The sequence below is a fragment of the Suncus etruscus genome, chromosome 5 (genome assembly GCF_024139225.1).
Source record: "Suncus etruscus isolate mSunEtr1 chromosome 5, mSunEtr1.pri.cur, whole genome shotgun sequence".
Lineage (NCBI taxonomy): Eukaryota > Metazoa > Chordata > Mammalia > Eulipotyphla > Soricidae > Suncus > Suncus etruscus.
In genome coordinates this window covers 125,507,768-125,520,866 of record NC_064852.1, presented here as the reverse complement: position 1 = coordinate 125,520,866, position 13,099 = coordinate 125,507,768, and the positions used below count along the sequence as shown (strand labels likewise).

Here is a 13,099-nt window from a genome sequence, read left to right as displayed (position 1 = left end):
TATGTAGAACTAATACCTTCATCCCTGTGCTTTATTTCTGACCCAATTCTAGTTTTTAGACACAGTCATATTTACAACATGAAAGCTCTGGATCATAAGGGATTTTTCCCTGTTTTTATTTTTACATTTTTTTGTCTTCAGACAATGTACAGGTGATGATTCCATGCTCTAGTTGGTTGTCATGCATTGTGAGGGCCCATTTGGATCATACTCAGCAGTGCCCAGAAAACCAATTTGTGCTCGGGATGGAACATAGTACTTCTGCATACAAGGTGCTCACTGTAGTTCTGAGTTATATATTTAATCTAATAGGTCCAGATATTTTACTGATTAATTTCAACAAACATTTTTTTTTAAATACGGAACGCTTTACGAATTTGCATGTCATCCTTGCGCAGGGGCCATGCTAAATCTTCTCTGTATCATTCCAATTTTAGTATATGCACTGCCGAAGAGAGCACTATCCAACAAACTTTTAATAAGATTAAAAATCTTTTGTCTTTAACCACAAAATAAAATACTTCCTTTTTTTTTTTTGCTTTAGCTATTCGAGGGTGTTTATTGTTCCAAATGAATTTCAAAAGCGTCTGATCCACTTCTTTGAAGAATGTCATGGGTATCTTTAGAGGGATGGCATTAATTCTGTATAATGCCTTGGGGAGTATTGCCATTTTGATGATGTTAATCCTGCCAATCCATGATTAGGGTATGCGTTTCCATTTTCGTGGGTCCTCTCTTATTTCTTGGAGCAGAGTTTTATAGTTTTCCTTGTATAGGTCCTTCACATATTATGTGTGGCACTATTGTGAATGGGGTTGTTTTCTTTTTTTTTTTTTTTTTTTTTTTTTTTTGGTTTTTTTGGGCCACACCCGGTGACGCTCAGGGGTTACTCCTGGCTATGCGCTCAGAAGTCGCTCCTGGCTTGGGGGACCATATGGGACGCCGGGGGATCGAACCGCGGTCCGTCTCCTAGGCTAGTGCAGGTAAGGCAGGCACCTTACCTCCAGCGCCACCGCCCGGCCCTGGGTTGTTTTCTTTTTTTTTTTTTTTTTTAATGCATAATTTTTTTTATTTAAACACCTTGATTACATACATGATTGTGTTTGGGTTTCAGTCATAAAAGGAACACCACCCATCACCAGTGCAACATTCCCATCACCCAAGTCCCAAATCTCCCTCCTCCCCACCCAACCCCCACCTGTACCCTAAACAGGCTCTACATTTCCCTCATACATTCTCAATATTAGGACAGTTCAAAATGTAGTTATTTCTCTAACTAAACTCATCACTCTTTGTGGTGAGCTTCCTGAGGTGAGCTGGAACTTCCAGCTCTTTTCTCTTTTGTGTCTGAAAATTATTATTACAAGGGTGTCTTTCATTTTTCTTAAAACCCATAGATGAGTGAGACCATTCTGCGTTTTTCTCTCTCTCTCTGACTTATTTCACTCAGCATAATAGATTCCATGTACATCCATGTATAGGAAAATTTCATGACTTCATCTCTCCTGACAGCTGCATAATATTCCATTGTGTATATGTACCACAGTTTCTTTAGCCATTCGTCTGTTGAAGGGCATCTTGGTTGTTTCTAGAGTCTTGCTATGGTAAATAGAGCTGCAATGAATATAGGTGTAAGGAAGGGGTTTTTGTATTGTATTTTTGTGTTCCTAGGGTATATTCCTAGGAGTGGTATAGCTGGATCGTATGGGAGCTCGATTTCCAGTTTTTGGAGAAATCTCCATATCGCTTTCCATAAAGGTTGAACTAGACAGCATTCCCACCAGCAGTGGATAAGAGTTCCTTTCTCTCCACATCCCCGCCAACACTGTTTATTCTCATTCTTTGTGATGTGTGCCATTCTCTGGGGTGTGAGGTGGTATCTCATCGTTGTTTTGATTTGCATCTCCCTGATGATTAGTGATGTGGAACATTTTTTCATGTGTCTTTTGCCATGCGTATTTCTTCTTTGTAAAGTGTCTGTTCACTTCTCCCCATTTTTTGATGGGGTTAGATGTTTTTTTCTTGTAAAGTTCTGTCAGTGCCTTGTATATTTTGGAGATTAGCCCCTTATCTGATGGGTATTGGGTGAATAGTTTCTCCCACTCAGTGGGTGGCTCTTGTATCCTGGGCACTATTTCCTTTGAGGTGCAGAAGCTTCTCAGCTTAATATATTCCCATCTGTTAATCTCTGCTTTCACTTGCTTGGAGAGTGCAGTTTCCTCCTTGAAGATGCCTGTAATGTCCTGTAGTGTTTTGCCTATGTGCTGTTCTATATATCTTATGGTTTTGGGGCTGATATTGAGGTCTCTAATCCATTTGGATTTTACCTTTGTACATGATGTTAGCTGGGGGTCTAAGTTTAATTTTTTGCAAGTGGCTATCCAATTGTGCCAACACCACTTGTTGAAGAGGCTTTCCCTGCTCCATTTAGGATTTCCTGCTCCTATATCAAAAATTAGATGGTTGTATCTCTGGGGAACATTTTCTGAGTATTCAAGCCTATTCCACTGATCTGAGGACCTATCCTTATTCCAATACCATGCTGTTTTGATAACTGTTGCTTTGTAGTACAGTTTAAAGTTGGGAAAAGTAATTCCTCCCATATTCTTTTTCCCAATGATTGCTTTAGCTATTCGAGGGTGTTTATTGTTCCAAATGAATTTCAAAAGTGTCTGATCCACTTCTTTGAAGAATGTCATGGGTATCTTTAGAGGGATGGCATTAAATCTGTATAATGCCTTGGGGAGTATTGACATTTTGATGATGTTAATCCTGCCAATGCATGAGCAGGGTATGTGTTTCCATTTCCGTGTGTCCTCTCTTATATCTTGGAGCAGAGTTTTATAGTTTTCTTTGTATAGGTCCTTCACATATTTAGTCAAGTTGATTCCAAGATATTTGAGTTTGTGTGGTACTATTGTGAATGGGGTTGTTTTCTTAATGTCCATTTCATCCTTATTACTATTGGTATATAGAAAGGCCATTGATTTTTGTGTGTTAATTTTGTAGCCTGCCACCTTGCTATATAAGTCTATTGTTTCTAGAAGCTTTTTGATAGAGTCTTTAGGGTTTTCTAAGTAGAGTATCATGTCATCTGCAAACAGTGAGAGCTTGACTTCTTCCTTTCCTATCTGGATTCCCTTGATATCCTTTTCTTGCCTAATCGCTATAGCAAGTACTTCCAGTGCTATGTTGAATAGGAGTGGTGAGAGAGGACAGCCTTGTCTTGTGCCAGAATTTAGAGGGAAGGCTTTCAGTTTTTCTCCATTGAGGATAATATTTGCCACTGGCTTGTGGTAGATGGCCTTCACTATATTGAGAAAGGTTCCCTCCATTCCCATCTTGCTGAGAGTTTTGATCAAGAATGGGTGTTGGACCTTATCAAATGCTTTCTCTGCATCTATTGATATGATCATGTGGTTTTTATTTTTCTTTTTATTGATGTTGTGTATTATGTTGATAGATTTACGGATGTTAAACCAGCCTTGCATTCCTGGGATGAAACCTACTTGATCGTAGTGGATGATCTTCTTAACGAGGCATTGAATCCTATTTGCCAGGATTTTGTTGAGGATCTTTGCATCTGCATTCATCAGTGATGTTGGTCTGTAATTTTCTTTTTTGGTAGCGTCTCTGTCTGGTTTAGGTATCAAGGTGATGTTGGCTTCATAAAAGCTATTTGGAAGTGTTTCTGTTTGTTCAATTTCATGAAAGAGTCTTGCCAAGATTGGCAGTAGTTCCTCTTGGAAAGTTTGATAGAATTCATTAGTGAATCCATCTGGACCTGGGCTTTTGTTTTTCGGCAGACATTTGATTACTGTTTTAATTTCATCAATGGTGATGGGGGTGTTTAGATATGCTACATCCTCTTCTTCAACCGTGGAAGATTATAAGAGTCCAAGAATTTATCCATTTCTTCCAGGTTCTCATTTTTAGTGGCGTAGAGTTTTTCAAAATAGTTTCTGATTACCCTTTGAATCTCTGTCATATCAGTAGTGATCTCTCCTTTTTCATTCCTGATACGAGTTATCAAGTTTCTCTCTCTCTCTCTTTCTTTGTTAGGTTTGCCAGTGGTCTATCAATCTTGTTTATTTTTTCAAAGAACCAACTTCTGCTTTCGTTGATCTTTCGAATTGTTTTTTGAGTTTCCACTTCGTTGATTTCTGCTCTCAGCTTTGTTATTTCCTTCTGTCTTCCTATTCTTGGGTCCTTTTGTTGAGCATTTTCTAGTTCTATTAGCTGTGTCATTAAGCTACTCAGGTAAGCTCCTTCTTCCTTCCTGATGTGTGCTTGCAAAGCTATAAATTTTCCTCTCAGTACTGCTTTTGCTGTGTCCCATAGGTTCTGAGAGTTTGTGTCTTTATTGTCATTTGTTTCCAGGAACCTTTTTATTTCCTCCTTGATTTCATCTCGGACCCACTGGTTATTGAGCATGAGGCTGTTTAACTTCCAGGTGTTAAAGTGTTTCTTCTGAGTCCCTTTGGAGTTCACAAATAATTTCAGAGCCTTGTGGTCAGCGAAGGTAGTCTGCAAAATTTCTATCCTCTTGATCTTATGGAGGTATGTTTTATGTGCCAGCATGTAGTGTATCCTGGAGAATGTCCCATGTACATTGGAGAAGAATGTGTATCCAGGTTTCTGGGGATGGAGTGTCCTATATATATCCACTAGGCCTCTTTCTTCCATTTCTCTCCTCAGGTCTAGTATATTCTTGTTGGGTTTCAGTCTGGTTGACCTGTCCAGTGTTGACAAAGCCGTGTTAAGGTCCCCCACAATTATTGTGTTGTTGTTGATATTATTTTTCAGATTTGTCAACAGTTGTATTAAATATTTTGCTGGCCCCTCATTCGGTGCATATATGTTTAGGAGAGTGAATTCTTCCTGCTCTACGTACCCCTTGATTAATATAAAATGTCCATCTTTGTCCCTTACAACCTTCCTGAGTATAAAGTTTGCATTATCTGATATTAGTATGGCCACTCCAGCTTTTTTATGGGTGTTGTTTGCTTGGATAACTTTTCTCCAGCCTTTTATTTTGAGTCTATGTTTGTTCTGACTATTCAGGTGCGTTTCTTGTAGGCAGCAGAAGGTTGGATTGAGTTTTTTGATCCATTTAGCCACTCTGTGTCTCTTAACTGGTGCATTTAGTCCATTGACATTGAGAGAAAGAATTGTCCTGGGATTTAACGCCATCTTTATTTCAAAATTTGGTGTGTCTTTTGGGTAGTCTTGTCTTAGATTAGGTCTTTCAGTTTCTCTCTTAAGACTGGTTTTGTGTCTGTGAAGTTTCTGAGCTGTTTTTTGTCTGTGAAACCATGTATTCTTCCATCAAACCGGAAAGTGAGTTTTGCTGGGTATAGTATTCTGGGTGAAGCATTCATTTCATTCAGTCTTGTCACAATATCCCACCACTGCTTTCTGGCATTGAGCGTTTCTGGTGACAGGTCTGCTGTAAATCTCAGGGAAGCTTGCTTGAACATGATTTCCCCTTTTGATCTTGCTGTTTTCAGAATTCTGTCTCTATCTGTGGGATTTGTCATTGTGACTAGGATGTGTCTTGGGGTGGTTTTTCTGGGGTCTCTTTTGGTTGGTACTCTTCGGGCATGCAGGATTTGATCACATATATTCTTTAGCTCTGGAAGTTTCTCTTTAATGATGTTCTTGACCGTTGATTCTTCCTGGAAATTTTCTTCCTGGGTCTCTGGGACTCCAATGATTCTTAAGTTGTTTCTGTTGATCTTATCATAGACTTCTATTTTCGTCTGTTCCCATTCTTTGACTAATTTTTCCATTGTCTGCTCATTTGCTTTAAGTTTTTTGTCCAATCTCTCCTGCTGTATGGAATTGTTATGTATCTCATCTTCCACAGCACCAAGTCTATTCTCAGCTTCTGATACCCTGTCCCAGAGCTTATCCATTTTGTCATTCACTTCGTTTACTGACTTTTTCAGTCCTGTTAGTTGACATGTTATTTCAGTTTGGAGTTTTGTCATTTCTGCCTTCATATTTTCTTGGTTCTTATTAGTGTTCTGTTCAACTCGATCCATGGTTTCTTGGAGTCTGTTGAGCACCTTCCATATTGCTAGTCTAAAGTTCTTATCTGAGAGGTTGATTAGTTGTTCAGTCATTATCTGGTCCTCAGAATTGTCATCTTCATTCTCTATGTCTGATGCTGGCCTGCGTTGTTTCCCCATTGTCACACTTGTATTGTGGGTTTTTCTACGCGTTGTGGTGGTATTCATTGTCTATATGATGTAGGCAGCACACTCCTCTGGCTCCTCCCTTTCTGGATGGGCTGACTTGCCTCTAAGGGAGGGGAGTCCTCCGTGGATGAAGCCTCACACTGGGTCAAATCTTAGGCCCGAGCATGCAACAGAGAAGACAGTCCAGAGAGAAATGTTTGCTTCTGTGATATAGCGCCGTTCTTAGTGTGATTTTTCCTTCTTGTTGCAATGGAGTTCTTTCCTTAGAAAGAGTGCACGGCCGCATAGCGAAGCGGATTTTCCCCGCCTGGTGTCACACACAGGGAGCCAGCTTTTGCAAAGGTTAGCCGGTTTTTATGCTCTGAAGTTCCTCCCTGAAAATGGCGTCTGGGCGAGCGAGGTTTCTGGAGGCTCTTTTTGCCCCACTCGCAAGAGTTTCACGCAAGAGGACAGTAGACAGACATAGACAGGTCACACTCACAGTCTTTCACAGCTGAGCCCCACTGGGCCGGTGTACTTTCGCGGATTTTCCCTGCCTGGTGTCACACACAGGGAGCCAGCTTTTGCAAAGGTTAGCCGGTTTTTTCCCCGGGTTGTTTTCTTAATGTCCATTTCATCATTATTACTATTGGTGTATAGAAAGGCCATTGATTTTTGTGTGTTAATTTTGTAGCCTGCCACCTTGCTATATGAGTCTATTGTTTCTAGAAGCTTTTTGATAGAGTCTTTAGGGTTTTCTAAGTAGAGTATCATGTCATCTGCAAACAGTGAGAGCTTGACTTCTTCCTTTCCTATCTGGATTCCTTTGATATCCTTTTCTTGCCTAATCGCTATAGCAAGTACTTCCAGTGCTATGTTGAATAGGAGTGGTGAGAGAGGACAGTCTTGTCTTGTGCCAGAATTTAGAGGGAAGGCTTTTAGTTTTTCTCCATTGAGGATAATATTTGCCTTTGGCTTGTGGTAGATGGCCTTCACTATATTGAGAAAGGTTCCCTCCATTCCCATCTTGCTGAGAGTTTTGATCAAGAATGGGTGTTGGACCTTATCAAATGCTTTCTCTGCATCTATTAATATGATCATGTGGTTTTTATTTTTCTTGTTATTGATGTTGTGTATTATGTTGATAGATTTACGGATGTTAAACCTCCCAGGCCCAAAGGACCAGAGCTCAAGACCCACCCCAGGCTAATCTCCGCAGCTGGCCTGGGAGTGGGGAAAACCCAGGGTGCCCCATCAGGTCCTCCCAGAAACCCACTTGGAGATCCGGAGGAAAGGGGGAGAGGGGGGTCGGGTGACCCAGGTCCGGGCCCCCCTACCCTAGGCCAGGCCAAATGGCCCCTGGCACATACAGAGGTCCTTGCCAGGAGCCAGCCCGTGCCGGCTGAAAATCCTGCCCCAGGAAGGGAGGAAGGCCCTCCCAGGCCCAAAGGACCAGAGCTCAAGACCCACCCTAGGTCAATCTCTGCAGCTGGCCTAGGAGTGGGGAAAACCCAGGGTGCCCCATCAGGTCCTCCCAGAAACCCACCTGGAGATCCAGAGGAAAGGGGGTCCTTGCCAGGAGCCAGCCCATGCCTACTGAAAATCCTGCCCCAGGAAGGGAGGAAGGCCCTCCCAGGCCCAAAGGACCAGAGCTCAAGACCCACCCCAGGTCAATTTCCGCAGCTGGCCTAGGAGTGGAGAAAACCCAGGGTTCCTAATTCATTTTGTGGGGTTAGCAATATTCTAATATTAAGCTAATAGTAAGTTAATATACAACATAACTCACAGATCAACATTTCTCATAATGTAGAGTCTATTTAGACTCAGAAGAATATATTTTTATTATTATTTGTGTGTGTGTGTGTTTTTTTTTTTTTTTTTTTTTGGTGGGGGAGGCCACACCTGGTGATACTCAGGGAATACTACTGGCTATCTGCTCAGAAATTGCTCTTGGCTATGGGATGGGGTGGTGGTGGGAATTGAACTGTGTCTGTCCTAGGTCAGCTGCATGAAAGGCAAATACCCTACTGCTGCACCACTGCTCCGGCCCAGGAGAATATATTTTTATTTATTTTAATTTACTTTTATTTACATTTTATTTTTATTGTTGTAGTTTTGGGGTACAACTGGCAGTAATCAGGGGTTGTTCCTAGCTCTGTGCTCTGTGCTCTTACTCCTGGCAGTTTCAGGAGACCATATGGGATGTCGAGGATCAAACCTTGGTCTGCATGCAAGGCAAATGTCCTTCTGCTGTGCTATTTCACTGGACCTTTTGTTTGTTTGTTTTAATAAATACATTTTTAAAAATTGCCATGATATGACTTTTAAATGAGAAATAACCTGATGAGGAGCCTGGAACAACTCCCCATTGTTTAATATAAAATACATTTATTGATTTTTATTAATAACTATGAAAATTGTGTCACTTCCTGTCATCTCATTATTAGGAAAGAAATGATAGAACAATATATTGATTCCTACAAAATAACTCATTGTTTTACTTAGCCAAGTAACATACAACCAACCCTCTGTATTAATTCAAGAATCCCAATGTATTCTGACCCTCAGAAAAATAAAATGTGGACAAGCATCTGGGATGTGGATTTAAATGATGATCACTATTCTTTTTGGGGGGGAGTATATTTTTTTAATTCAATAATTTTTATTTTTACTGAAGTGGATTACAAATCTTTCTCAGTAATATTTTAGGTACATAGTCACTATTCTTGAATAAACTTTGTTTTTGTTTTGACCATACCTACACTGCTCAGGATTTACTTCTGACTCTGGACTCAGAAATTACTCATGGTGGTGTTTTGGGAAATACAGGGAGTCCAACCCCTATACTCTGGATTTTTATTTGAACTAAAGGTCATATATACTTTTTCTAAATAATTCAGTCATTTAATTACATTTTATTATAAATATAAAATGTAAATTTAGACCAAACAATAAGAAAGGCAACTACCTCCAAAATTTGTACTTTCTGCTCAACTGTGATCATTTTGTTCAGTAAAATAGCATTAGAAAATTTGATAGTATCTGTGCAGCTTTATAATTATGCTTTATTACTTGTTAGTTTAGTAAACTTGAGAAAGTCATTTAAAGTTTTTAATATTTTATGATAAATTGGGGCTAATGAAGACATTATTATTTTTTCTGTTGCTTTAATATCTTTATTTAAACACCGTGATTCCAAACATGATATTAGTTGGGTATCAGTCATAAAAAGAACACCCCCCCTTAACCCATTCAACTTTCCCTTCACCAATGCCCCGATCTCCTCCCTCCCCCACCCATGCCTGTATTCTAGGCAGACTTTCTACACCCCCCATTCAATGACATTGTTATGATAGTTCTCAGCGTAGTTATTTCTCTAACTGTACTCACCACTCTTTGTGGTGAGCTTCATATCTGGCTCTGCACTCAGAAATTGTTCCTGTCTTGGGCGACCATATCATATGGATCAATCCAAGGTCTATCCTGGATCAGCCCTATTTCTGCGCTATCTCTCCAGAACTATCATTTTTCTTATTAGTTAATGATTATTATCAATATAGTTCTATTCTTTATTCCAGTTTATGTAGTATGCTTGCTTTATGGCAGGGTTCATGCCTAAAACACTCCAAAGTCACATCCTTTACCATAGATTATGCTTTCCTCTGCCAGATTGACTCTTACCCAGTTCTACATTTCTTACATCCCTCAGTTGTGGTAAACTTCCTAATGAAGATCTGTTTTCAGTTTCTGTTGACTTTTAGTAGGTCTCTACTATATTCCTATATTGCCTTCTATCCTATATATGAGAAAGAGAAAGAAAGAGAGCAAATGAGAGAGAGCACTCAATCATTCCTTGTTTTTGGGTTCACTTCATTCAGCATGATACTTTTTATTTTTCATATTTTTAATTGTTTGTTTTTTGAGCAAAAGTAAGTGGTGTTCAGGGCTTACTATTGTCTCTGCTCTCATCCACAATTACTGTATGGACTTTAACCTACGCAGGCTTTGTGAAAAACTAGCACCCTACTTGCCATACTATCTCTATGGCCTTGTACATTTTATTTTAAAATGCCATATTTATGATAAAGAATAGATATATATTACAAGTTCATAACATTTAGTTTGTTTATGTAAAGAATAATTTCTTTAAAAATAATAGTATATCAACTAAGTGAATGTTTTGATTAATTCATTTATTAAACAGGATTAAATATTTTGTTGAATATTCAAGAAGTTTTTTACATCTTTATTGTAGTTTAGATAAGATTTTAATACTATTAAAGTTTATATGATTGAAGTATGATTTATATGATTGTTCCTTACACCATCACCTTTGTGCCCTTGATCTTTCACCACATTTTTATTTAACTTTGGTTCACTAGTAATAAAACTACCCACAAATATAGATAAAAATATAAATAAGTTAGCATTACTTTTATTAATACAGATAGTTTTATGTAACATTATCTTCAATCTCAGTGTAACTACAACTGTCCTTTTCATTTATTTGCTCCATAATTTTGGATGCATAACTCTCTGCATGACAACATTTTTTAAATATTATTTTAAAAAGGCTAGAAAATTATTGGCATTTCTTCCTTTTATTCATTTAAAGAATTAATTTTCAATATACTTTTTATACATACATGTTTCTATTTTAAGATTAAATATCGTAGTTGCTGTCCTTAAAACTAATTAATAAAGTAATAATTAATATTACTTGTTTTTTCATAAGAGAAATAGTCATATCCTCCTCAACTCTATATCTTAATATCTTACTAGTCAATGTGATGGTTTCAGGCAGATATACTGTGCTATCTAGATGGCAGAGCCCTTATGAATGAAATAAATGTCCTATGAAAGAGATCGAGAATCCATTTACTCCATGAGGACACAGCAAATGATTGTTAAGATATTATAAAGAGTTTTGAAAAAAAATCTCAGTTATTACTGTTACCTTGAATTCACATATTCAAGAGCTGTGTATAATAATTATTTATAGTTTGTAAGTCATCCAGTCAGAGCATTTTATTATAGTAACTTGAACAGACTAAAACATGTATCCACTATTTTTCAAATTTGATATTCTCTATCTTCAGTTTTTCTCTGTTTTGCAACTTAAATACACTTTGAATTGACAATGCATTTTAGCTAGCTTGTTTTTAATCATTTATAATAGAGCAAACAGAAATACTTTTGATAATATGTCCCATTTATATATTTTGCATCAAATAGTGAAAATATAGTTTAAATCTTACAAATGATCCAATATTAAGTTACACATATTTCTCATATTTAGCAATATTTTGTTTTTTATGGGATATAAAATAGTTTGTTTCATTTTGCTCCTCAAAATGAATACAATTCCTGTCAATGCTATTGTTGATTTTATCACTTATGCTTCATAGTTTCCCATTATATTTTATTTCAAATTTTCTTTCAACCTTAATAAATAAAGATAACAATGGCAATTGGATTCTATTATTTAGACATATATTCCCATGTGTATATAATTTGTGCTTATTTTACAGAAACATTTCACATTTCTTGCCAAATTGATCTTGATATTGTGTGCTTAATTATGATCTCAAATAAACATTTTCCAGATAGATGTGAGCTTCTCTTTTAAACTTTAAAAACATATAGGAGACTTTAATTATTGGTGGATGCATATTTCAAGACTTAGATAACTTTATGATGAGTGACTGTCATTAAATTTATTCATTAGAAAATTAGCTTCAAGTGTGTTTAAAATAATTCATCTATCACTGAACTGAAAATAACACATAATTATTTCGAAATACCAAAGTCATCAACAATCAACTTCAGGAGCTGTGTATTTTCTTCAACAAGATAAAAGCAATGAATTGTGCATAACACATATATGCATAATTATTTATATTTTAAGAAGTATATTCACCAATTTATTTCACCTTTCAAAATAGCTTTGTTGACATTTGACTGGCATTAAATATTGTTCAAAAAGGTGTTATAAGCATCCAGAACTTGTTTCACTTGTGAATCTGTTCTCTGATTATATTTTTAATGACACATTTTATAGACACTCCGAGTTTTCTGCTATAGTACATGCATGTGCACAATAACCTACAAGTGGTCAGTATTTTTGTCCAAGTTCATTTTTTGATCTTTTTTTTTTTTGTCAGCTACCCTCATGAAGAGTCCCAACACCAACTCAGCCAGCAAGGGAGGGTCCGGAACTCAGGGGGCTAAAAAGCCTTACCGGCAGCTATATTTCCTAAAGAAAATTGGAAGAATGGAAAGAAGTGAACTGGAGGTGCAACACTTTTTTGTTTTATAATTTAATTTATTTTCTTTAGTATTTTGGTGAATTTATTTTCTTTAGTATTTTGGTGAATTATTTACTATTTGTTGGATGAATATGCTTGCTTTTGCCTTATTAGTAGTTATCTAAATTTTACATGTGCAAATTTAAAAATTCAACATTTATTTACGAAAAACACCATTTTTAAAGGGACTATCAGAACAAATTACAAGATTCGTTCCAAACACCCTACTACTGCGTTACCCTTCCATGCACTTTATTATCTAGATTTATTTAACATTTATTTCTTTGGTAAAGAAAACCTCCATTTTTACTAATTTTTAATCTTTACTTATAATTTTGTTTGATAATAATTATTTTTTACACTAAATTTTTGTTTTTATAGAACACAAAATTTATACAGAATAAGGATCATTTCCATTTCTACTTACAAACTGCAAACTTTTCATAATTATATCAGTCAAATAATATTGAAAAATTATAACTAGAACTTCATATTTGTTTATGGGTGCCGGTGAATTTGAGATGGTTTCTAAGAAACTTACTAAAACTTACTAAACTTACTAAAAATGGTTCCTGGGGTCAGAGCAATGGCACAGGTCATAAGGCGTCT

The 13,099-nt window shown here is 37.1% G+C and overlaps 1 non-coding gene across 1 annotated transcript; it reads right to left on the bottom strand.

Moving 5' to 3' along the window:
• Positions 1-353: 353 nt before the first annotated feature.
• LOC126010665 (U6 spliceosomal RNA) lies at positions 354-459 on the bottom strand. Its single transcript, XR_007496681.1, has one exon. It is a non-coding gene; the product is annotated as a U6 spliceosomal RNA (small nuclear RNA).
• Positions 460-13,099: the final 12,640 nt, after the last annotated feature.